Source organism: Gymnogyps californianus, chromosome 5 (assembly GCF_018139145.2).
Source record: "Gymnogyps californianus isolate 813 chromosome 5, ASM1813914v2, whole genome shotgun sequence".
Classification (NCBI taxonomy): Eukaryota; Metazoa; Chordata; class Aves; order Accipitriformes; family Cathartidae; genus Gymnogyps; species Gymnogyps californianus.
Window position 1 is genome coordinate 26,679,420 of NC_059475.1, and position 26,669 is coordinate 26,706,088.

At 41.0% G+C, this 26,669-nt stretch overlaps 1 protein-coding gene across 1 annotated transcript in view; it reads right to left on the bottom strand.

The window, feature by feature from the left end:
• The window catches only part of FUT8 (fucosyltransferase 8), a 141,204-nt gene extending 115,986 nt beyond the window's left edge, over positions 1–25,218 (bottom strand). Inside the window, exon 1 of the mRNA XM_050898162.1 lies at positions 25,174–25,218. The gene's annotated coding sequence lies outside the window, so the exon portion shown is untranslated. The remainder of the gene's footprint in view (positions 1–25,173) is intronic.
• Between the last annotated feature and the right edge of the window lie 1,451 nt (positions 25,219–26,669).

Here is a 26,669-nt window from a genome sequence, read left to right on the forward strand (position 1 = left end):
ACTTTTAATTTTATATGAAGCATTATGCTGTGTCTTCTTACAAGTCCATGTTTGCAACCCCAATAACAGCTAGAAGGTAGCATATTATGTGAGCCATATGTATGGAAAAACAGATATAGATAGATTGGCTCATAGTAAACATGAAGTGGAAATGTTTATATTTCATGTAATGAAAAGAACTATTACTGAATTTACAAGTTGATTTATCTGTAAGCAACAGAATTACAGGCAGTACCAAAAGGCCAGAGTCCTATCAGGCTGGGCAATTCACTATGCCCTACAAAAAGCTCCCCAAAATTTTAAACTGTAGTATCCTAAAATATATTAAAACATACAGAACAATAAAAAGAAAGCATGAATATTTGGGTCTTTTTTTCCACACTAACATACCATCGGAGTGAAGTAGCTACTTAACAGTTGTTGACAAAGTAGTAGGGAAAAAACCAAAGTTCCAATGTAGTTTATACCTCTCCTCCAGGAAAATTTGTCCACAACATGAATAACTTAAAAAAAAAAAAAAAAAAAGTATTACAAAACAGTGAAATATGTTGAGTTGGTTTAACATAAAACAGTCCAGCCTAGCCTGGTCCAGTCATTTGTAGCTCCACTTAACAGATTCTACCTGTATGACAATGAAATTTTAATCTGAGTTCCAAGTATTGTTTTGCAACCAACTATGCACTGGTTTTAGAATATTTTCTTGTAGCCCATAGTCTGCTCAGAGTAACTCACAAAGAAGTAACAAATGCTGTACTGAAATCAAGATGCAGGAGACCAGCAATTATTTTTTTTGTCCCTTCCATAAATCTATTATTAAGAGGAAAGAAATAAAGCCCTTTGTTTTAAGATCATCACAATTACTGTAAAGTGACTGTCTATTCCAGCATCTTTTTATGGAACTGTGGAAAAAAATAGTCAACATACTCTGAGTCATTCAAAACTTTAAAACTACCAAACAGCCTACAATTTTCCAGCCTAATATTGTTAATATATCCTTGAAAATGGAATTCTATTTATAATGTAAAAACTACAACTATTTAAAAAAATCTTGGCATTTGTTGTTCAATCACCTCAACAGTATTTACAAATATCACTAGATTAATTAGACAGTGGTGACTTCCAGATAAGCCTGCCCCTCTTGCAGAGATCTTTTTGGAGATAAAGGTCATGAAGTGACCTCGCAGACAGGAAATTTTAGTTATATGCCTGAGTCTGACTTTGAATTGTTGGGTGAACGTGGACTAGTCACTACCTTTTATTTTTAGAGAAATTAATCTATTTATAAAAAAATATATCCTTATAAAGGGTTCAATACCACCTGGAGTGTTTAATCCAGTCTCCTGCATTACAAGAACCCATTCAAAACAAAGTCCAAAACATTTCATCAACCCTTTTCATGTAATTTAAGTTGAATTCTAAAAAGACACAAAACATGAATGCACAACAGCAAGAGAATAGAATTCAAGGATGCCAGCCACACTGTAAGCACCTGCAACTACAGAAGTGTTAGATGGAAACACCTACATCACCTCAGGAATACAGAGGGGTGAGGCATGGGGAAGAAAAAAGGAAACACTTCCCCCCTCCCTTCCCCATTTGACTGGGGCAAACTGATTTAACTTTGAACACAGACACTAGACCCATATGCCAGGCCAGGACTACTTTCCCAATACCACAGGAAGAATCAGACACCTCACTCAAAATCCCACCTTTAGTCAATGGCAAACTGCCTCTGCTTCAGATGACAAATTATGCACCAAGAACAGAAAAATAAAAAAATAAATATTCCCTTCTGATCTTTACAGGACACCAGTGGTAGCCCTGAAGAACGCAATTTGTAAAATTGGGAACTTTATGACAAATAACAATCAAATATTTTCTTGGCTGCTTTATCTTCTTTCTCAGCGATTTCTGTTATTCCAGTACAAGAAATCTCATATGCTCATTTTTAATTTCTGACTCCAGGATCAACCTTATCATCTTACACAGTCTTTTTACATAAATGTATAAAACATCATCTTGAACCACTGAGTTTCTTTCTCCCCATTACTGATTTTGTAAGACTAGACCTCACTCTCTGATTTTCAAATGAGATTTATTAAGTTTATCCCTCAGATGTATTTATTTTCAGTTGTTTCTCCCCTGTATACGCCCTCACACCCAATAAAGACTATTCTCATTTCTTCCTAGGCTTTAGTTGCCAAATTCTTTCATTCTCCTGTAAGAAGGCAAGTTCAACTTCAGCATAATCACACTAACAGTTCTTTCTTTTCCAAATGACTCGATCTTTTCTGAGTGTGACTGTGATCAGAGCTATATACCATCCTAAATGCAAATCAACCAATGCTTTATTGGCTGGTCCTAACGATCTTTTTTAAAAGCTAGAAACCAGCTGGTGTGTCTTAGAATCATGTTACTCTCACAAAGCCACGTCATCTGAGAAGGAAACAGATCAGGATCTGGGTCATACAACAACATTCTACCTCTGATTACCAGTTCAGTTATGCCAGGAGTTCTCGTCAGTGCTCAAGTATGTGCATTTGCAATTTATTTTTTTTTAATTAAACTTAAATCATTTTCTATTACTCCAAAAATATAAATCATCCTCTATTACTAAGTGTGATAATCCTGCCTTCTCTAGTATTAGCAATTTCAGAAGCACACCAGCCAGCTTTTTAGCAAAGTCACTTGCGTATTTCAGTGCTGGCTCTACAGTTTCAAGTAGCTGGCAGAGAAGCGACTGAACCTATATAGGGAAACTATTACAAGAAAAGAACCAATTTAAACAACAAAACCACTTAAAACACACAAACAAACAACAAAATCGGCTAAAATGTTACACTGACTGTTTTTTCATGTTTGATAAAGAAAAACAAATGAAAAATTATTCCTTCTGTAAGCCAAGTGAAGCTCAGAACATGTGTTTTCCAGTTTTAAGACAAGAGAGAACGTGGTTTTCTAATGGAGAAACAGTTATTTAGCTGAAAAACTGAACTTCATTTCTCTTATACCCATCAATCCATCTGTCTGGTATCATTGTTAGTTGCTGATACTAAGTAAGTTTCCTTAAACAAATATGGAAAGAAAGAACATCCCAGGGGAACAGAGGGAAATATAATCTTTTTAATACTTATATTAAAATATATATATTATATTATCTATATATATTATATTATATATATAATTTTTTTAAATTTTTGTTTTGTTTTGTTTAAGATTCGTTACTGCTAAGAGCTAAAGAAAAGCTGGAATATACTCAATGCATAATATGCAAGGATCAAAGCCGAATCATCTAACTTCTACAGCACACAGAAGAAAGGCTCTCAGGAATTAGCTGTTTTGCAGTGAAGTGCACAGGAGTCTTTCTGCAGTTCAATTTTGTAGAGAAGGTTCCCCTTCAAACAAGCTTTGACTACCACAGGTTTGAGAAGGACATACAATTGTTCAATGAAATTCTACTTTAATCAAACAAGATACAGATTTGGAAGCATTATTCCTCAAAATTCCTCAAAACAAGTCTAAAAGACAGAGATTTCCTCGTACTTGTTTTTCCTTATCAGATAGGACTTTGCCATTTTGACCTTCTTCTAAGAGTACACCATTTTTAATGGCACAAATAATAATTAGGAGCGAAATTCAGTATCATTAGGTGCTTATCCTTACCAGAAGAAAATATAAAACAGTTTCTATAAGGTATAAAGTCCCTTCATGATATTGAAATTTTCACACATAATGGTTTCTCAAGACATAAATCAAGAACAGTCTACAAAACTGATACAGTACACAGAACAGTACATAATCCATTGATTTCTTTCATGGACATATTAAAAGGCCAAATAAGAATTAAGTTGTTAAATAACATCCCAAATATAAACACATTTTTGTTGTGACCTCACTTGCTAGGAGGTAGGTCACCCAGAACGTAATAAACCAATGTGACACCATGCAGTTCTCACGTTCTTTCCTGCTCCCCTCCTTCGAGACACATTGGCCCAACCACTTGACTCATTTTTCCCTTTTATTTAAAAAATACATGACCCTAGCTGATACATCCCAATGTTCCCAGAAGACAGGTCACTGTTGTTCAGTGCCCCCAGCACTATATTTTTCACTTTACGGAGTTCCACGTATGCTGAAGTGACATTGCTAATACATTACACACTTGCATGCGTAGTGCAAATTTGGGGAAAATTTGGGAGAACACTGCAAGCACTGGACCTCTCTTAGCTCTCTCAAATCCAGGAAAACATATGTTATGTTTCTTTTCCCCAGAGTCCCACTTCTCAGCCATGTGAAGTGCCATCTGTGCTTCCCAGCCTGGCAAGCTAAAAATCTGCTGCCATTCATATCACCAGTGAGCAAATTAAAGGCAAAGGCTGTCCTCTTTAATAAAATAACAAGACTTACAAATGCCAATCTAGATCACAGCTCCAAAGTGATGAGTGGCAAGCATGGTTAGCCAAAGGGTCATAGGGAGGAAAAGATGGCAAACAGTAGACAATCTTCAGAGCTTCCTTGATCTCTGTAAACTAATGCAAAAACTACAGGGAATAAAACAAGAGTAGCTGGAAATCTCAGAAAGTAAACAAAAATACGACTCAATGCACACAACACATTTAGTGGGATACTACATAAAGTTAGAGGGCATACTTGGCTCAGGAAGGACAGATATAGATGGTGGAGCAGGAAATCTTGTCTTGAATATCTAAGGTTTGTATACTTGTTCTGAGATCCAGAATGCAACAGAAGCCAAACACTCCATGTAACATTAAAATAAGAAAGTTACAGTGAGAAGGAAAGTGTAGATCTCCTATAAATTACCAAACAAGAAAATTTAAGTGGATGAGGGTTTGGATGGACTGTTGAGAGAAGTTGTTTGTTTTGTTTTGGGTTTTTTGTTTTGTTTTCTAGACAGCTAGCAGAATCATTCAAAGCACAAGATTTAATATTAATGATTCACAGGACAGGCCTTTCAGGAAGCAGATCATAGATATAACTGAGTTAACCTCTAGTTGGTAACTGCCTTGACTATTGGCTTTACGAAAGTTAACCTAAAAGGTCACATCAATGTACTGATGCCTGAAACTTTCCCAGACAGTGAAATGCAAATCACCATGTTAGAATAAGCCCTGAAATACTTTTGATAAAGGCCAACTGCACTTTTCCAAACTCTGGGAACAGTCTGAGGGTTATCACATGGCTGGGAAAACTTCCAAATGGTACTGCGCATGCAGCTACCTATTTTGAAGGCTGAGAGATTAACAGAAAGGACAAATCTCAATCCATGCCAGCTGTCCTCAATACCAGAAAATGATCCACTTTATTAGTGCTGATGCAGCCAAAAGGGATTTGAAATCAAACCAGCTTAAGGAAACAAAAACTAAGTGCAGATAAAGTCTGGAAGAGTACACAAAACTAAGAAAAGGGGAAAGTAGTAACCATCTTCAGAAATTTAACCAAAAGAATGAGGAAATTTAGAGGCAAGGAAATCACACAGAGAGAACACTCTCTCTAGACACAGGCTACTGAAAGAAAAGACTGAAAAAAGCTGTCAGGAAAGCCCAATTAAGAAAGTTGTTAAGTGAGAATACAGACAACATGAAGAAGAAATAAAGGCTGAAATGCTGGCAAAACCTGTTTTCTTGAAATAAGGTCAAGAAACTCAATAGGAAACAAACCTGTGGTTGTATGTGAAGGAAATTGTTTGTGCAGTACAGCCTCATGATTATTTGTTATGGGTTACAGTAATTAGTTCAAAAGAGAAAGCCTATCCTATCAAAAGACAAGGCTATGAATACAATGTTTGACAGTCCCAGCAAAAAAAAAGTAAGATCTAAATCAGCAAGCTTCCCAGAAGAAAGACAGTACCATGCATGTCACTGAAAAACAATTGTGATGTTGAAAATACAACAAAAAGGAACATAGCTGTAAGCCAAAAAAAATATATTTTGTTTCTACTTCATATTTATATAAAAAAGCTAGAGGGCCTTGCTATTAATTATGAGGGATTACTTTAAACTGGGATTTAATTCAGCCTATCAAACTTCAGCTACAAAGGAGATAAAGTTTTTTAAAAATTAAAAAATATACACCTTACTACCCACTACAAATACCGGCCACCCCTACAAATACCACTACTCGGTCTTTTAGAGTCAGAGAAATTTATATTGAAAGAGAAGTGAACACACAAGAGAAATACCAACACCAACAGAATTACTAAGAATCCTTTATGTATGTATTGAAACAATTCATGTAGTAGCAGATTAAAAGAAACAGCATCTTATATTGTGCCTTAGATGCCTACCCTGTTCATTCCTCTTTCTTCTTCCTTCTTAAAAAGGTAAGTTCTTCAAACCTGCCTACAGTGAGCACACAGTTTGATATTGCTATGGAAATTATACTAGGAATTCATACATAATCTCACCTTTCTTTTTAAGTTTTTCAAACAAGAACCAAATAAAAATCATAGCATTTTATTCCAAAGTCTATTGTCAAACAGCTTGAGTGACTCTGCTTTTATTAACTGATTGGTCAAATAGCAGTAAGGTGACATTAACAAGACTGTGGTCAACTTTGCTGCTGTGATTCAGAACCATACCAGCAGCTGTGCAGATTTCAAAGATGGTATCAATTTCATACTGCTGCCATTGCTGCTCCGTGGGAAGGCCACGAACAGATGCAAGCAGTGTTCAGCGTCCAGGAAGCTGAGAAAAAAGGAAGACACAACACTGCTTCCCTTGAGGCGAGACAGCACTCCAGCTTCATGTTTATCAGACACAGGCTAATCAAAGGTAGATCTGCAAACAAAGGTCAAGAAGACTATAAAAGCTGAGATTCTAGCAATTAAGATCAAAGAAGTGGTCAGGGATTTTCAATAGGAAAAATCTGAAAGACCTTTTTGAAATTTGTCTGTTAGGTGGCTGACGGTGCCTGATAATGAAGGAAGCTGAAAATATGTATTGAATATAATTCCATTAGCATGAACATTACACACAAAAATATGCAATTTATATATTTCAGTACACCAGAAAATGCCTTTGAAACTGTTCCTCGATACTACACACCAAGCTTTATGGATCCTAAATGTTAGGGAAAAAACATGTACTAATATTATGGTGCATTTCATTTCAGAGAGGTTTCATGTCTTTTAAGTTCCTCGTATTTGAATAATTTTTGACACATCTTTTCCTTGAGCGTTGTTGTGGTTTAACCCCAGCCAGCAACTAAGCACCACACAGCCACTCACTCACTCCCCCCCCGGTGGGATGGGGGAGAGAATCGGAAGGGTAAAAGTGAGAAAACTCATGGGTTGAGACAAAGACAGTCTAATAGGTAAAGCAAAAGCCACGCACACAAGCAAAGAAAAACAAGGAATTTATTCAACACTTCCCATCAGCAAGCAGGTGTTCAGCCATCTCCAGGAAAGCAGGGCTCCATCATGTGTAACAGTTACTTGGGAAGACAAACGCCATCACTCCGAATGTCCTCCCCTTCCTTCTTCTTCCCCCAGCTTTATATGCTGAGCATGACATCATATGGTATGGAATATCCCTTTGGTCAGTTGGGGTCAGCTGTCCCAGCTGTGTCTCCTCCCAACTTCTTGTGCACCCCCAGCCTACTCGCTGGTGGGGTGATGTGAGGAGCAGAAAAGGCCTTGACTCCATGTAAGCACTGCTCAGCAGTAACTAAAACATCCCTGTATTATCAACACTGTCCAGCACAAATCCAAAACATAGCCCCATACTAGCTACTATGAAGAAAATTAACTCTATCCTAGTCGAAACCAGGACAAGCCTGCTTCACCACAGACTAAAATAGTGTGATATTAAGAAGAGACTATTGCCAAATGTATGCACGAAGGTTCCTCCTGAAGTGGTTCTGTTATTTTCCTATCTCCCACTTTTACTATCCATTAGGCAATCTTGCATTCCTCTCTTATTCCTCTGATGCTTAATTTAGGAAGGAAATTTTTAGAAAATTATACATATGTCTTCCCTACTTAGGGATAAAAAGCAAATACCATTTTTAAAGTTACATGTTGAGTTTAATCAAGCTGAATTTCATCTTTTTATCTCTTTCAGTCTATAATGTACGAAAGAACGCAAACAGACTCACTGCAATGAATTTACTGTGGGTTAAAGGCTCCACAACTGAGAGTTCTTCAGTGGTTCTCAAACCAAGTATATATTGGTAGTAATTCGGGTTTCCCTACACTATCCAATGACTGTGGTACAAGCTACCCTACGTGACCAGTATTAGATATAATCTAGTATAATTATACAGTTTTGTATATATGTATATCTATATATGTAAAATATGGATATGTATAATCTATACTATAGGTATAAACTAGTTTTCATACAGCAAAGAACTTCATAAATTATATCAAGTATCACTTCAGTTTTCCTTCATAATAAACAGCTTCACTTAGCCATAGATCACCCTTTCCCACAGCAGTCTAGAGGTGCTGACAGACACCACACAAAGAAGACAAGGCGGTACTCAAACACCAAGGGATACGGAACAGTGAAATTGGGTTTTCTGCTAAATCCTGACCCCAGTAAGAGGACAGTAGGAAAGGAAAAGGCAGTATATGGAAGAACTCCAGGAAGCATGAAATAAAATACATTGAGACAATGTTAAAAAACACTGAGATGTAATCTTAAACCTGATGTAAAAGCACATTTTGTAGTAGCTTTCACTATACGCATAGTTTTACAGAGATACAGTTTGACATCAGTGCTGTCCATCACTGAACTCATTAAAGAGCCTACTGGATAAAGAAGGACAAACTTGTCACTACGCTTCATACATCTCCATCAGGAAACAGAAAGTCTAAAGCTGAAAAAGAGCAAGATAAAAGATAGCTGAGACACAAAATGTTTTGTTGAGGCTCAAACTGCATCCTCAAGAACTGATGACTCTTCCTTCCAAATATCTTTTCTCCACACACTACATATGCTGACTGAGTAACTGTCACCAATTACACATATGTAATAAGTGCAGCTTAGGGAAGACAGGCCCCTGCAATAGTATAAATGCCATTAGAAATCACAGTTCGAAAGACAATATTCCATTTTGGTTTACCACATTCCAGCAGAAACTTTTCACACTGATATATGTGCTACTAATACACCACAAAAAGTATTTACACTGATTATTCTTAAATACTGTCACACTGTATTTTGGGGTTTTTTTAATGTTAGTACATGCTAACTGTGCACACCTGGGACTATCCACGTTCAAAATAACAGTAAGTCTCCACACAGCACATCCAAACACAGTTGAAGAATTCTCAGATGAGAATCCACAGTTCACAGCACTTTTTTCTCTATAATCACATTTGACCTAACATATAAATTAAAAAATGCCATAATCTAAGGGCTCTGAGCTCTAGATACCCTTCAACACCAGGTGATGGCAGTTAATAAACACCACATTGATGCAACATTTTCAAGCAACCACCAAGAAAAGAACTGTCCAAAGGAGCATTCCATATACTTCCATTCCAAAGCACTTATGATTTCAAAAAGCACAGCTATCACCTCTTTTGGTAAGATATGTCTAAGCCAGATAAAGAAATAAGCAAACTCCTTGTGACTGCTTCTGCCAGGGAAGGTAAGAAGTTTAAGCAACAATGATACTACACATTTGTAAGAGACTTCAGGAGAAAAGCCACTAACAAAGGTTATCAATCTAAAGGTTCCCTATTTGTTTATGACTTTGAGGAGCACTTGAATAACAGAAATGGCACAGAGAAACATTAAGTACACAAGCAGTTCTTTACTGTCCTAGAAGTCAGATGAAGGCAAACCCCCTCAATAAATGAAAAACTGTACTGGCTAAATGTGTTTGACTTCCAGGTGCCACTGAATTACACCCACTATTTACAAACTTCTCAGCAGGAAACAGTAATCTTCATGAACTCCCAGGATGCACCTTTGCTGTCTAACACAGTGTGAGCATATTGCAACATTTCACATCAGTGTCATGAGAAAATATATTTAAATAAACATTTAAAGACTGTGAAAAAGTGTTTCCGTGTTTACATTAGCTATATAAACATTAAGAAAGTCAGAGGAAGGCTGTTCAGAATCTGTATGCACTTTTGAGATAGCACTCTGAAATTAACACGATACAATTCTGCTTACTATTTTTCACATTTATTTTCAAAAATAACCATGTAATTGATACCTTCGTTAACATATCTGATGGGACACTAAACCCATCTACTAGCTCAGATTTTTAGAAACATAAAAAATTAGTCATATAGATCTATAAAAACAAAAAGCCATCAAGATTAATCATTTATTTTCCTAAACAATCTGTAGCAAAACACATTCAAAATATCATACGGATGCCTTAACCAACATGGCATGACTTGACAATACCTGAAAATCTTTACTACATTGTATCATAGCCAATTTTATGCTTATCTTCTAAAATACATAATTCTTTCACAAATCTCTACTTTAAGGAGAGGACTCTCTGCCTGAGAAAGCAGGATGTTATTTAACCAAGAGCAAACCTGGAATCTGCCAGGTCAAAGTACTACAGAAGGGATCCCCAAGTTAACAAACTAGTAAAATTCACGTTATATTAGAGGACCAATCAAAGATCAGTTTGGGGGGAAAAAAAAAGAAAAAAAATACACATCACATCAACAAAAACTGCAGATAAAAAGGATTTATATTCAGCTTTTCCAAATGACAACTGATGTCAACTTGACATAAAAAGTTGGATAAAATGGTATCTTAATAACAGGTGAAACTCAAAATATTGAGTTGCCTAAATTACTGTCCAGAAGGAATAGTATCCTTTCAACAACTCAGCATAAACCCACAGGCACTTAACCTGAGAATTCAGTTAAAACTCCATCAAAAAATAAACAACTTATTCAAGTAAAAATATAGAAAACACTGCAATTATGTCTTCAGGTAAACTAATGAGAAACCCTCATTTAAAAAATTAATTTCAATCATTCTACTTAGCTGAACAAGATGACATCATCCCTGTAGAAATGCTGTACTGCTACCTACCAGTTCCCTACTTTTTGCAAAGTGTCACTAGCTCTTGAACAATTCACTTCGCTATAGCCAATAGGTCTAACTTAGCACAAAAATTCCTTTACAGTTATTACAATTGGTGACAAAAGCATAGGAAAACCAAGTCCTATTACATGTTAATGTATTTATCAAACATTATTTCAACAAGGGCTAACCATAATTGCAAAAACTGCCGATCAATAATCAGAATTCTGTTATACATTCAGACCTTCACAATTACTTGCCTCAGGCATTTCGACTAATAGTTTTGTGCTCCCTTTGTCTTTATAACTCATTTAACCCTTTCTCAGGTCTACTGCTTTCCATCCTGCATCTGACATAAGGCGAAGAACATTTTACAACCTCAGATTCTTTCTGTAAATTAAAAAAAAAAAAAAAAGCAAGGCTACGACAGAGAGTACAATGGAAAGAAGTTGACAGGTATCAGAAGACCATTCAACTACATACAGAATCGTTCCTAGTGCTTATACAATAAATAACAAAATACTTGTAGAAAGCATAACTGAGACCCAGGAAGCCATTTTGCAATTAAGATTCATACACAGCTTAAACTCTAGTGACCTGCATGCTCATGAGATATGTAGTCGCAATATTGGTTTTGTATCTTTTTGGAATCCAGTCTCAACTACAGGGAGAAGTGTTCAGTGCCAACAGAAAAGCATCCTCCCTTGAGAAAACAAACATCAAACCACGGCACTGCAATGAATCACAGCATAGGTGAGGTTGGAAGGGACCTCTGGAGGTCATCTTGTCCAACGCCCTGCTCAAGCAGCACCACCTAGAGTTGACCAGGAACATGTCCAGACAGCTTTTGAGTGTCTCCAAAGATGGTGACTCCACAACCTGTCTGGACAACCTGTGCTAGTGCTCTGTCACCCTCACAGTAAAAAAGTGTTTCCGTATGTTCAGACAGAACCGCCTGTGTTTCAGTTTGTGCCCATTGCCTCTTGTCCTGTCACTGGGCACCACTGAAAAGAGCCTGGCTCTGTCCTCTTTGTACCCTCGTGTACTGATCCTGACCAAGAGATAGTTGCACATTTAGAAGTTAGTGATCCACACAACAATTAACCTGAGTGGGCACAGGCCTATGCTGTGCTGCACAAACTCCTTGGCTGCAAGTTAAACTCAACCAGCTAATTGTAACAGAAGAGCCTGCAAGCAGTTCCACCTTGGTACCAGTGATTACGTGGTCTTGCCTTTATCCAAAAGTGCAGCAAGAATTTCTTACGAGAACATCCTTTAGCAATAGAGTTGTTTTCTTGTAAGTGAATTATATAATAGCTCTGTCGTGGTTTAACCCCAGCCGACAACTAAGCACCACGCAGCCGCTCGCTCACTCCCCCCACTCAGTGGGATGGGGGAGAGAATCAGAAAAAAAAAAAACACCACTTGTGGGTTGAGATAAAGACAGTTTAATAGGACAGAAAGGAAGGAAAATAATAATAATAAAATTACAATAATAATACTAAAAGAATTAGACTATACAAAACAAGTGATGCACAACGCAATTGCTCACCACTCACCGACTGATGCCCAGTTAGTTCCCGAGCAGCGATCCGCCCCTCCCAGCCAACTCCCCCCAGTTTATACACTGGGCATGATGTCATATGGTATGGAATATCCCTTTGGCCATTTTGGGTCAGCTGTCCTGGCTGTGTCCCCTCCCAGCTTCCTGTGCCCCTCCAGCCTTCTTTCTGGCTGGGCATGAGAAGCTGAAAAATCCTTGACTTAGGATAAACACTACTTAGCAATAACTAAAAATATCAGTGTGCTATCAACATTATTTTCCTACTAAATCCAAAACACAGCACTATACCAGCTACTAGGAAGAAAATTAACTCTATTCCAGCCGAAACCAGGACAGGCTCAAATAACCAGAAGGGAGAGCTGCTCTCCACAGACAGGATCTTCTCTGCTCTGCACAGTGCACCAGGGGAAAATCCATCCAGGCTCCATCTGGTGCTGCATAAACGCGGGGTGCCCAGCACCTGGAGGGATGTAAGATGTACTCACTATCTATATTTCTCTTAGTCTGTCTTATTAAAGCAGTTATCTTATTAAGCCATTTGTTGCCGGGCCCTTCTTACTAAGATCCAGAAAGTATGCTGCACTGTCCCTCTCACCTCACCCCCACTCCAGTACCCCCCTTCAGGTATTTATATACATTGATAAGATTCCCCTGAGCTTTCTCTTATCTAGGCTAAACAGTCCCCAACTCTCTCAGTCTTTCCTCATAGGAGAGATGCTCCAGCTCCTTCATCATCTTTGTGGCTCTTTCCTGGACTCTCTCCAGTACGTTCATGTCTCTCTTGCACTGAGGATCCCAGAACTGGACACAGTACTTCAGGTGTGGCCGCACCAGTGCTGAGCAGAAGGGAAGGATCACATCCCTCGAACTGCTGGCAACACTCCTCCCAATGCAGCTCAGGATACTGTTAGCCTTTTTAGCCGCAAGGGCACATTGATGGCTCATGTTCAAGTTGGTGTCCACCAGGAACTCCAGGTCCTTTTCTGCAAAGCTGCTTTCCAGCCAGTCAGTGCCCAGCAAATGGAGCTGTTCCTCCCCAGGTGCAGGACTTGGCATTTCCCCTTGTTGAACTTCATGAGGTTCCTGTCAGCCCATTTCTCCAGCCTGTTCAGGTCCCTCTAAACAGCAGCGCAACTCTCTGGCATATTACCCACTCCTCCCAGTTTTGTGTCATCAGCACACTTGCTGAGGGTGCACCCCACCCCCATCATCCAAGTCATTAACAAAGATGTTAAACAGGACTGGACCCAGTATTGACCCCTGGGGTACACTGCTAGTTACTGGCCTCCAACTAGACTTTGTGCCACTGATCACCACCCTCTGGGCCCAGCCATCAAGCCAGTTTTCGATCCACCTCACTATCTGCTCATCCAGCCCATACTGCATCAGTTTCTCTATGACAATCTTACGGGAGACAGTGTCAAAAGCCTTACTGAAGTCTAGATAGACAATGTCCACTGCTCTCCCCTTGTCTACCAAGCCAGTCACTTCATCACAGAAGGTTATCAAAGTTGGTCAAGCATGACTTCCCCTTGGTGAATCCATGCTGACCACTTCTGGTTACTTTCTTGTCCTTCACATGCCTGGAAATGGTTTCCAGGATTAGTTGTTCTATCACCCTCCCTGGGATCGAGGTGAGGCTGACCAGCCTGTAGTTCCCTGTGTTCTCCTTCTTGCCCTTCTTGAAGACAGGAGTGACATTTGTTTTCCTCCAGTCCTTAGGCACTTCTCCCAGTTGCCATGATCATTCAAAGATTATTGAGAGTGACCTCGCAATGGTTGACCCTCCATATACTGTCTAGATATAGCCAAGAAAATAACCTAGGTAAGGAAAGAAAGAGAGCAGGTTTATAAAAGCATTTTTTGTGTTTTGGCAAAGGGCAGTGGACTCAGGTATTGCCATAATACGGAGCATTTTCTGGGGAAAATGGCATGAGTGTTCCCTGCTTAAATATCAGAACTATAGAGTGAGAGAGCACAGACAAACCCTTAAAGTAAGACCAAAGAGAAAAAATTGCCACACAGCAAAAAAAAAAAAAAATTTGAGTTTGTTTCAGCAGGGAATCAACTGTAACTGTGAATGGACCAACACTGGAGACATGCATCCAGCTAACTAAGCCACTTAGGCAGGCATACAAATCTGACAGTTCCCCTTCTATACTTGTGAAGAATGAGCAAGCCCACCCTAAACAGCCACAGCATTCAAACAGTGAACCTGAGATTGACAGAGCTGGAATAGTAGACGTACTCACAACTACATAAGAAAATGTGTCATGAAAGGCAGAGTCCTGGAAGTCCTAACTGAAAATATAGTTGGTCACAAAATTGTAACTGTCTCTGCAAAGCAGGGACAGCAGGATCTTATCTCCTGTAGGACTTTAGAAAACAGTGGACTTGGAAGTAAGCAAAAATCAATGTTCTGTAAAATGGTATCTTGAACTCATTCTGTGGAGAGTCTAGGATCAAAACGTCTCTGGCTGAGAGATATCAGCATATCCTATTACATCTCAAGACATGGTTTTATGACCTTACTGTCAGATTTCAGTACTCGAGATATTTCCTATTCTTGGCCCAACAGCTTGAAGCAACTAGGGGTATATCAGAGATGTGTGTTCAGCATGCCTGAGGATAAACTGCAAGCAAGTGATTTTGTGCACACACATAGAGAGGTCTGAAGAGCAATCAACTGAATAGAGACAATGTTCTCTCAGCACTTCTGTAGACACAGAATCTGCAGAATTATTATCTATCATTACCTATGCATGACACTGCAATATGTTGTACAGGAAAATCAAAAAAGCATTTTAAAATATGCTGAACTCTCTGTATCTTATATGTACGTCTAGCTCCTTGAGAGACCAACATTTCTTTGCTCTAGGTTATATTGAATCCCTCATCCTGTAAGAGCACTATCCACTGTAATCAAGTGGAGAAGAAGGATAAAAGGGCTTTCTCGCATGCATTCCAAGGGTCCTGCTGCCACTGAAGGAAAAAAATCACATCAGAAGAAACCATCAACAACCTCCTAAGGGACAGCATCCCCTGCTCCCTAGGAAGTACACAAAGCACACTCACACCTGCAGAGTTTGAAGATGTTGTCATAGGGTGTAATGTAAGCTGTCATATTTCCCAAATTGCCATCCATCTTTACAGCCTGGTAGGGTGAACTTAAGAGTATTGATACCTAGTCCAGCACCACCTCACTGAAGTTAAAAGACAACAAAAGTTGCAGAGAGAATGTCTAGCAGTTCCACCCAAAATCCGGAGTGCTGAATAGGCATCTGCAATGAAGAACAACTCAAGGAGAACATCTTTCAATGCCACTGTGTCCTAAACAGTGGGCCACATCAGGAAAAAGGTGTAATTCATACTGGCCTAACTGCTATAACTTGAAAACACCCCAAGCAACAGACAGATCAAAAAGTAAGATGTTGTACTGTTAAAAAAAAAAAAATCCCAACAGAACTGTGAAACAGACTTATTTAATGAACAGAAATGTGAAGACATGCATCCAGAAGACTGTAAACTGTGAGCAAGTCTTTCCAAACCTTTTAAAAGCTAAAAAATCCAGACCACAGAAAAAGGAAGTGCAGAGACTATCTAAGCATATCAAGGCATGGCACAATACCAAAGGTGTCTCAGTGAAACAAAACCATAAGTAGGGGGAACAATTAATATATTTTTAAAAAAAAAAAAATTTTCTTCTGTGAATTCAAACCTTGCCCTAAATAAGGAACAAATGCTTGCCTAAGAAGCTGAGAGAAACTAAAGACATAATGTGCCCTGCCATGAATGGTCTTATACAACTTGGAGTGGGATAAAAACAGGAGAGAGAAAAGAAAACATCAACACACGACATACACTGCAACAGCAAAAACTGTTCAGTCTCAAGTATACAATCATTTAATGTGTGAATATCCATGCTGACTGTCAAACAGAGGAAGTTGCTTCGCAAACACCCAAAAAGAGACAAGATGTCAGCTAAGTACAGCATATCAGAAATCTGTATACATGTTTCAGGTATATTACATATTTTATCATCATAAATAGAGGCACAGAGCTAAAGACAAAGGTTCCAGGCAATCTGAAAGCTTACATTTTGAAACAGGTCACTTGGTCAACTGAAATCTCCCTATAGGCAAAGAGTTTAAAGAAGAAATTTATATAATTGAATACACTAATAATTTAAAGAATTCATTTTTTTAAAAAATAAGTTTTATGAACTGTTCAATAAACAGCATGTCAGATAGTTACTTTAATATTTATTACATACATGCACATAAACACCTCCAAAAAAAAAACCCAAACCCTCCAAAAAAGCTTGACAAATGTATTTGTACCCATACAAATCAGACTTACCATAAAAAGTTATTATGACACTGTGCAAGTTCTAACCAAATTATGGTGAAGTTCAACATAAGTAATTTAATAAACTAAAGATGGACATTGGGAGGTTGTTGGAACAGAATTCTTACTGGTTTTTTACAAAACCTTTTGGAAGAGCAATGCTTTGAAGAAAGAGTTTAACACACAGCAAGTCTCAATTAACTTCCGTAAGATATTCACAGCAATGTTCCACAAGCTTCTAAAAACAGTCTTTACCTTGCAGAATTAATAATGTCATAGTGATATTCATTGCTATTAACTGTCTCACAAAAGCAACTCTCTAGTATTACAGAAAATTATTCACCTTACCACTATAAGGTTATGAAGCAAACATATCATGAAAGCAGACTCCTAAAAAGCATTTTCATTCAGAATTAATATTGCTACCATAAAGCAATTGTAGCAGCACAAACTTCACCAAATTCTAGAATGACCAATACCTGAAGTGTTTCATTTTTAATGTATTATACCTGAAAATAAATTATGTAAATTATGCTTTATTAATATCTAATATTTGAAGGAACTAAGTAAAATTGTTAATTCACTGGAAACTACGCTTTGCTACAGACACCACTTGCCTCAGGTAGCATCCCTAAAGACTACAGGTTAGTAAATACAAATAAAGGGGCAAAAACCTCAGAAAAGGGTCATTCAAAGATTTCCTCATGTAGCATGTCATACTTGAAAAACAAAAATAAAAAATAAATTTGAAAAAAAAAAAAATCCCCAGTCTGTCATTTAACAGTAGCTCTTTGCTACAGGCAACTCTCCTGATTTGAAGACTTGTGGCCAAAAGTCTTCCAAAACAGTTACTCGGCTCCTCGTATCTTAGGATTGCTTCTCCTCCTTTATTTGTTCCCCATCCCCACTCTAAAAATGTGAGGGGGGAGGGAGGGAGGGAGGAGAAAAGAACAGGAAGAAACAATAATCATGTAAGGGAACTAGTATATCATGTATTGGGGGGGAGGGGAAATCAGAATTGATTGCAACTGATTTAACAGATAGTCAGAAAATCACCACCTTGAAATGATGCATTATGAGCTACATAATATGAATTTACATACATATCATGACAAATGACCCAGAAAGATCACCTATTTTTAAGGCTGCCAGATACCTCCTTGTAGAAGATTCATTTTTCAGTTTCCTTTAAGTTGGCAAAGGCTTTCCAAGATGACACATTCTGTGCCAGGTGTCCATGTCAAAGCTGAGCTACTTCAATGTTTTCATTGTATGCAAAACATTTTTTTTCCCCTTTCCAAGGAAAGCTACAGAAACATACATTTTCCCCATTACAAAAGGCTATTTTTTTAAAAAAAGTTTAATCACTTGCATGCTTTAAGATCCACATGCATCTTCCTAAGGGACAGCAAAATGCATATCCTGACACACAAATGATGCTTTTGTCAAGCTCACTGTAACATTACTGTTATTGATTTTGTTTTGATATGTTATAGCTGAGTCACCTATACATTCTGTCTGTACTGACTGCATTCCAGTATAAGGCTTCTGGGAGCTACACATCCGCAGTTGTAGACTCATAGGGTAATACAGGTTGGAAGGGACCTCCAGATGTCCTTAGTCCAACGTCCTGCTCAAAGTTGACTATGAGATCAGATCAGGTTGCTCAGTTTTATCCATCTGGGTCTTGAAAACCTCTAGGACAGAGGCTACACAGCTTCTCTGGGCAACCTCTTCCACAGCTTGACTACATTCATGGAGAGAAAGTTTTTCCTTATATCCAGTCTGAACCTTCTTTGTTTCAATTTACGACCACTGCCTTGTGTCCTCCCACCATGCGCCTCAGTAAAGAGCCTGACTCCATCTTCTCAGTGATCTCCTCAAAGACACCAGCAGGTTGTTCTTAGATCCCCCTGAAGCCACCTCTTCTCCAGCTGAACAAACCCAACTCTCTCAGCCTCTCCCCACAGGGAAGTGCTCCAGCTCCTTAACCATCTTGATAGCCTTCCACTGAATTCACTTCTGTTTATCAATGTCTTTCCTGTATTGAGGGTCCCATAACTGGGCGCAGTACTCTAGATGCGGTCTAATGAGCACCAAGGAGAGAGGGATAATCACTTCCCTCCATCTACTGGCTATGTTCCTGTTAATACAGCCCAGGATGTTGTTGCCCTTCTTTTCCGCAGGGGCAAGCCGCTGCTGGCCCATGGTCAGACTGCTGTCCGCCAGGACCCCAGGTTTGTCCAGCAGAGCTGCTTCCCAGCCAGTCAGTCCCAGCCTGTATCACTGCAAGGTGCTCTTCCTTCCCAGGTGCAGGGCTTTGCATTTGTCCTTGAATTTCATAAGGCTCCAGATGGGCCTTGTGTTCACAGTGCCAAAGTCCCTCTGAATGGCAGCCCCATCCTCATGCATATCAACTATTCCCCCCAATTTGGCGTCATCTGCAAGCACAAGAGTGCACTCTATCACCTTCTCAGGATGAACCCCTGCAGTACCCCACTTGTTACCAACCTCCCTATATGACATTTTAACCACTATTTTCTAAGTCCATCCATCCAATCAGTCTTTTACTCATTTAGTTCTCCATCCACTCAGACTGTAGTGTCCAAATCTGGATACAAGAATATTGTTGGAGACCAAGTTGAAAGCCTTGCTAAAGTCAAGGTAAATGAAATCCACTGTTCTTCCCTCATCCAAAAATTCAACCATTTTACCATAGAAGGCAATCAGGCTAGTCATGCGTGATTTACCTTTGATAAATCCATGCCAATTGTTCCCAATCACTTCCTTCTTCTTGTGCCCAGCAACGTGTTCCAAGAACACCCATACCCTTATTTTCCCAGGGATGAAAAGGAAGCTAGCCAGCTTTGTAGCTCCTTGGACTGTATTTTGGCCTTTTTTGAAGAGTGAAACATATGCCTTTCTCCAGTCATCAGGAAGTTCTGATATCCAAGATGTTTCAAAGATGATGGGGAGGGAGCTCAGTGTGACTCTGGCCAGCTCTATCAACATCCTCAGACACAGTCCATTTGGCCACATGGACGTGTATGATTCGAGTTCTCTCAATAATCCCCAACTCAATCCTCATCCACTGCTGGTAGCTACTCTCCTCAAACCCTGCCACTAAGCACAGAGGCCTGGGAGACCGTGCTGGTGAAGACTCACTAAGTAAAAGAGGGCATTGCGTACCTCAGCCTGTGTCCACCGTCACTAAATAACACATTGCATTCAGAAAGAAGCCCATATTTTACTTGTGCAGCTTTTTACTACTAAAGCACCAGAAGAAACTCTTCTTGCTGCCCTTGACCTCCCTTGCAAGTGTCATCTCTAGGTGAGCATTCGCTGTCTTGATGTCATCCCTACATACCAGGACAATGTTTCTGAATTTCTCCTTTGCAGCCTGTCCCAGCTTCCACTGCTTGTACGTCCCATTTTTACACTGGAGCTCAGACATGAGTTCCCTGTTAAGCCAAGCTCATCTCTTGATAGGCCTGCTTGTTTTGCTCAGTATCAGGATGGACCACTGGCATCTAAATTGCTTCTCAGTGATATCCTGCTGGACCCAGAAAGCACAAAGAGGTAAGCTATCCACATGAACAAAAGGGTGGAAGAGAGGGGGACCAACAGGACTTGACTGAAGAAAGAACTGCAACGTGGGATAAAGCTGATACAGTTGACACAGTGAACAGAACCTTGAATTTGGGATACAGACCAAGTCTGAGATGGGTGAGAAGACTGGTAGGAAAGGAAAAAACAAATTCAGATGAGAGACTAGCTAGGCAGGACGACCAGAATGAAGTACAACACTGAAGTTAGAAAACTTCAGAAGATAGAATAGGAGCCAGCAGAAATGCACAACATCGAGAGGACAGATCCTAGCCATGATAGAGAACTGGATGTGAAGCTGAGGATAGTGGACAGAAGCCTGAGACTAGCAGACAGGAGCGCAAATAACTGGCTAGGACTCAAACAGTGAAAGAACACTGGGATAAACAATTTATTAATTAGAATCTCCCCTGCACAGCAGTTCTGGATCTCAGATAAGAAGCCCTTTAGCAAGAAACAAACTGTTTACTTGGGGAAAATAGAAAATTTCAGATATAGGGCAAAAAAGATTGGGACGGAATAAGCAGAGAAATCAGCATCCACCAGAACATACTCATTCCCAGAGCCTGGAATAGAACCCGAGATACCAGAGTTCTGTCACTACTTTGAAATACTTAAAAATCTCAGAAAACCATTCACAGACCATATCATTTGGACCACAGATGAACTACAAATTACTAGCATCACATTCTCTGCCAGCTCAAGTGGCAGAAGTCTCATGGCAAAACATACACATTTCAGCCTTTCTAAAGACTTATATGCTATAATGCAATCCCACATGATAAAAGGTTTCTTCCTGTCCATCAGAGTTGCTGCCTTTTTTAATCTAGCACATTGAACATTTTGTTTAAGTGCAAAGAATTTTTTTAAACAGATGAGTACCAAAAACCTAATCCTCGGTTTAAAAAAAAAAAAAAAACACTATAGTCACATCACAAAAATTAAAGATTATTTGATCTTGTTCTCTGTGCCCTTGTGTGCAAGGTACTCTTGCTGTATTACTGAACAAGATGTTAAAAAAAATTGAAATAATGACACTATATTATATAAGGACCTTGCCATATGCACTGCAAATGTTGGCAAGCGTGCTGTTAATAAGATAGGTATTGCAGAAAAAGAGAGGGAATTAATATTGTCCTGGAAAATTTGATTTTCTTCTTGTTCCTTGCAAGCAAATCGTCTTAAAAAAAAAAAAAAACAAAAAACAGAAACCACACAAACTTTCAATGGACAATCCACTCTTCATCAAAATTTTGGACTTAGTATCTTGGGGTTAACATTGCAGCAGATCTAAATATTTATAGTTGCAGTCTAAATCAACAGACACCATACTACAAATCAAGCAGTGAGGTCTTTTCTAGCATACGCATTCATGGATTCCTGTTAAGGGATCCATAAAAAATAACGAAGAAAAGCCAGGTTATTGTTAGTAAAATACATAGGGAGACAGACCTTTATGAGAAAACATTTTAAAGCATGCAAATCATTAAAACACTGATAGATTATTTTGAAAAATCATATCATAAAGGCCCTAAATTGGATATTCAACACGAAGGGACACATAACACATCTCCAGAGACTTCTGTGAAAATACTAGTGAAACATGCAGGCACTAGAGGCTGAAGGTAATGAAACAGCAAAAGAGGAAATTAAGAAGGTACAGTATGAACAGCACATAACAAATAGTAAGGCCACACATTATTTGATACCAAGAAAAAAGATTCAATGTTGCTCGCTGAACATAACCTATGCCATTTATGCTATATACTGAAAGAAATATTGTAGGGAAAAGTGTAACATGTAACCATATATTTACAGGCCAAATAACAGTTCTTACAAGAATCCCTAATTCTGGTATTTCATGATTTATGAGAGCTTCATCTTGCAACTTCAAAGTTCTTTGAAGATAGTTTTTGTTGCATAATAGCAAAATATACGCGTGATTTCCCTAAAAAACACAAACATCACTTCACTTGCAGATTATATTCATCATATAAAAGAGATGCATATTAATGCAATCATACATGGCATGCATCATCTACATTTGTTTTCTTATTTTATTAGAAGTATGTTCTATGACCAAACAGCAAGCTTTTGAATGAGTCCAGAAAATATTAAGTCACATTTTGCTTTGACACTAGCTCCCCCTCCAGACCAGCCTAACATTATAGTAATTACTTTTTATTTTAAATTCTGACTCTGCAACACGATTTAAATACTCAAGTCCAAATCTTCTTCATCTTATCCCCTTAAATGTCAATGAACAGATTGATCAGATAATGTATATGTAAAATTATCATTATTTTTTACTGTACATAAATTCCAAGACTGGGAAAATCATTTGGTTTAGAACAGATCTGACAGATAAAGCAGCAATTTTATACAGCTACAGAGAGACAGGAATGGACCAAAAATACAATTTTTCAGATTAATCCTATAAATGGTCTGCAATATTTGTAATATATAAACATTCCATTATACAATCAAGCCTCTGTTTGCAGTCCCAATAAAGTGATCATAAACCACAGATGCCAAAACAAAAGGAAGCCCCTATGTGATTTAGTACTACCTTTACTAATTCACTTATGGTGAATTAGCTCCATTTCTACCCCAGCAAGTACAGCTAACATTTTTTTCTTGTTCTAATATTAGCTAGAACTAGTATCTTTTCAGTTGCTCAGCTAATGAAACTGCCAAAATTTTAAACACACAAAGACACAAGACTAAAAGAGAAAGAAGGCTACAACTTCCAATCTGACGCTCTGTATTTCCCAGTTGTCAAATGTCCTGGCAGCTACATCACTAAACGAGTGAATTTGCATGATTCAACACTCCAGGTTGATTCCTACCCTTCCCTCATTATTGAACTGCTTGCTCAGAAAATATGAATAATTAATTATACTTTCAACACTGAAAAAAGGTTGTCTCATTATGTGTTGTTGGGAAAATATGCAAACTTTGCAATACGCTAGTTTGCCAGTTTAAGGTACATATACATATGAAACCCTAACAAGTATCAATAAAAATTTGGCAGTAAGCATACCTGTAATAACTAGAGAAACAGAAGTTACTGGAAATACATCAAAGCATAGTCACCAACTCGTAATAACTAGCTTTCTTTAATAATGGAAGGAATTGTAACAGAGCCTTCTATAAAACCACCCCACGCAGCAGCAGCAGCACAGGCAATGTTGGCCATTTATTTGCTTTTGCAGTTCAGACTTTTCTAAAGTTTTTGACAATTTACAGTGGAGAATGACTTAGAAAAAGAAAAAAGATTAAAACTGTAAAATCAAAAAACCTTTTCATGCTTAAACACTCTTTCTGAAGTATTTACTCAACTAGCTTTCAGTTAATGCCTAGACATTAAAATAGTGCATTTTGGAGTAGAGGGAGTACGTATATATATGTGTATAAATGTACATGTGTATACTGAAACATATGCGTTTCAGCTGACATGTATGTTTCAGTATAAACACACACACAAAAGAAAAGGCACTAAGTACTAACACAAGATCACAGACAAAGTGAAGAATGTTCTGAACACATGGTTGTTTTCCACATCCACGTACACACAGCATGTGGATCACAGTGTACCATGTGTGCATTGAGGACACAATGACAGCAGGTACTGCCCCGAGGAACTTACAGTCTTTCAACAAGCAATTTTTCAGCTGATGTCTATGCCCATAGGCTTTTTGGTACAACCTGCACCACAGCATTATAGCCTCTACCTATTCTTGTGCCCTCAATCATGAGCTTCTGAAAGCAGAGGGTCACAGCCTGGTCTTTGGAGAGCATCTAGAACACAATGGGTACACACTCGCACACACGTGTGAAAGACCTGAGCATACATCAAGCACAAACTTGACCAGAGGAAAAATCGCCGGAGCCTTATCAGTAACGGAATCCAAGACCAAAGCAGTTAGATGTGCCGAAATACGGTAAAGGTCGCCGTGGGAAAAGCCCCAGGCAACAACCGATGGCTCTGCACCCTTGTAAGACAAGCGCTTCCTGGAGCTACCAGGCGGCCCTAGAGCACAAGGTCCGTCCATAAAGCCCACGTTTCCCGTGTACCTCTCTCTGCCAAAACCAGGCGTCCCCTCGGGCGGCCGCAGTTCCTGGGACAAGGAAAGTTGGAGGCCGCCCCCCGCGCCCTGCGGCCGCGGCGCACGGGACGGCGGCAGCCGCGCTCCCCACCGCGGGAACCCCGCTGCCCGCGCGGCTCCCCGGGGCAACGCCGCCGCCCGGGGCTCGCACGCACCTCCCTCCTGGGCCCGGCCCGGCCCCGCTGCCGACGGTGATGCCCCAGCCGCCCGCCAAGTCCCGGCTTCCCCTTCCCCCGCCGGGCGCAGGGCCCCCGCCGCGCTCCCCGGCGGCTTCAGGCCCCGCCAGCGCCCCTCAGGTAAGGGAGCCCACGGGGAACCCGGCACACGGCGGGGGACCGGCTCCCTCCCCGCCACCACCACCCCGGCGGCGGCGGTTGCTGAGCAGCGCCGGAGTCGCAACAGCGGCGGCGCCAGGCCCGGGGCAGGGATGGGGAGCGCTGGCTGGAGCAGCCCGGTCTCCGCTCGGCACCCGCTTCCCCGCCGCCGCGGCTCCCGCTCTGCCCCTGCACCCCCTTACCCGAGTGCCGGCGCCGCTGGCGGGGCCCGCGCTGCCGTCGCCGAGGGTGCCGGGCGCGGGGAGACGCCGGGGCGAGCGGAGGGGCGGCGAGGGGGAGGGGAGGACGGGGGGGGGGGGGGGGGGGACACCGCGGTGAGGAGACGGAAGCAGGAACCCGCCGCCGCTTAACGGAGCCGCCGGCGGACTGAGGAGGTGAAGCGCGAGACGCGGACAGCGCGCGCGCCGAGGGCGGGGAGCGCCGCGCGAGCTGCTGACAGCGAGGAGCGGCGTACGGGCGGCGCGCGGCAGGAGCCACCGACGGCGCCAGCGACGGCGCGCGCGCCCCCGCGAGCCCACTAGGAAGAGCTCCGCCGCGGGCGCGCGCCTGCCGGGGCAAGGCAGCCTATCAGAGCGCGAGTCGGGCTCCTGATGCTGCTGGAGTGCTCTCGTCATGGAGCGCTGGAGCGCGCGGCGCGCATGCGCGTCGGGGGACAGTCACACACACGCCCCCCCACCACCACCTCCCCCCGCTGCGTATCCCCACCCCAACGGCCGGGCGAGAGCGGTCGCCCCGGGGCCTGCGGGGCGGGGGGCGGCATCCCCCTCTGCGGGAACGGGGCGGGGGAGCCCGCCGCGCCGCGCCGCGCCGCGCTACGCTGCGCTTTCTCTGCCGGGCGCGGGGCCGCAGGGCGGCGGCGAGGGCCCGCGGGGGGGGGCGGGAGCGGCAGCGTTCACCCCGGCGACGGGCGTGTGCGGCGAGCAGCGCTCAGCTTCACCGCCGCCGCTGCGGTCCTTCCTGCGGGGGAATTCCGAGGAGATGAGGCACTGGGAGCGGGGTTGCAGGGCGGTCCTTAACTGCCGATTAGGCCCTCCGGGGAGGCATCCCTCCGCCAGGGTCGGCTTTAGCTCCCGGGCAGCGATGCCGGGTCGGCGGGCAGGGTCGGCCGCAGCTGCCGGTCAGTGCACGCCGAGAGCCGGAGGAGCTGGCAGGCGCTGCCCGGAGCCCCCGCCAGGGCTGCTGTCTGCAACAGGCAGATCTCTGCCTGCAGTGCTATAGCATCTTGCACAAGGAAGAAGTTCAGTATGGTTTGTTTGATTTTTTTTTTTTTAATATAATGATCCCTACAAAGGACAGAAGTCTCACAAGATTTTATATTAAGAGAGTAAAAGAAGTGCTCTGGGTCTGCTGGGTGAGAGCAGGAGTTGGGGGAGGCCTGCTCTAAGCACCCGGGACTAGTCTGACTGCTACTTTAGCATGTATGACTTGTTCTGCTTCTGTGGCTTATCAAAACACTTCCTGAAAATGCACATAAATACAGGTCAACTTAGGTAGATGCAGAATTTCAGGGCGTTTAATGTAACTGTAATTTCCTAAGCATTCACATGGGAAAGCTATACACATTTTCAAAGTTTGTAACGATGCACTGGGAATGTTTCAGTGTTCTTGGCAGTGAAATGGCAGAGATGGGAAGGTAGCATGTGGAGTGGGAATCATAGTAGGAGTATGTTTCAGTATC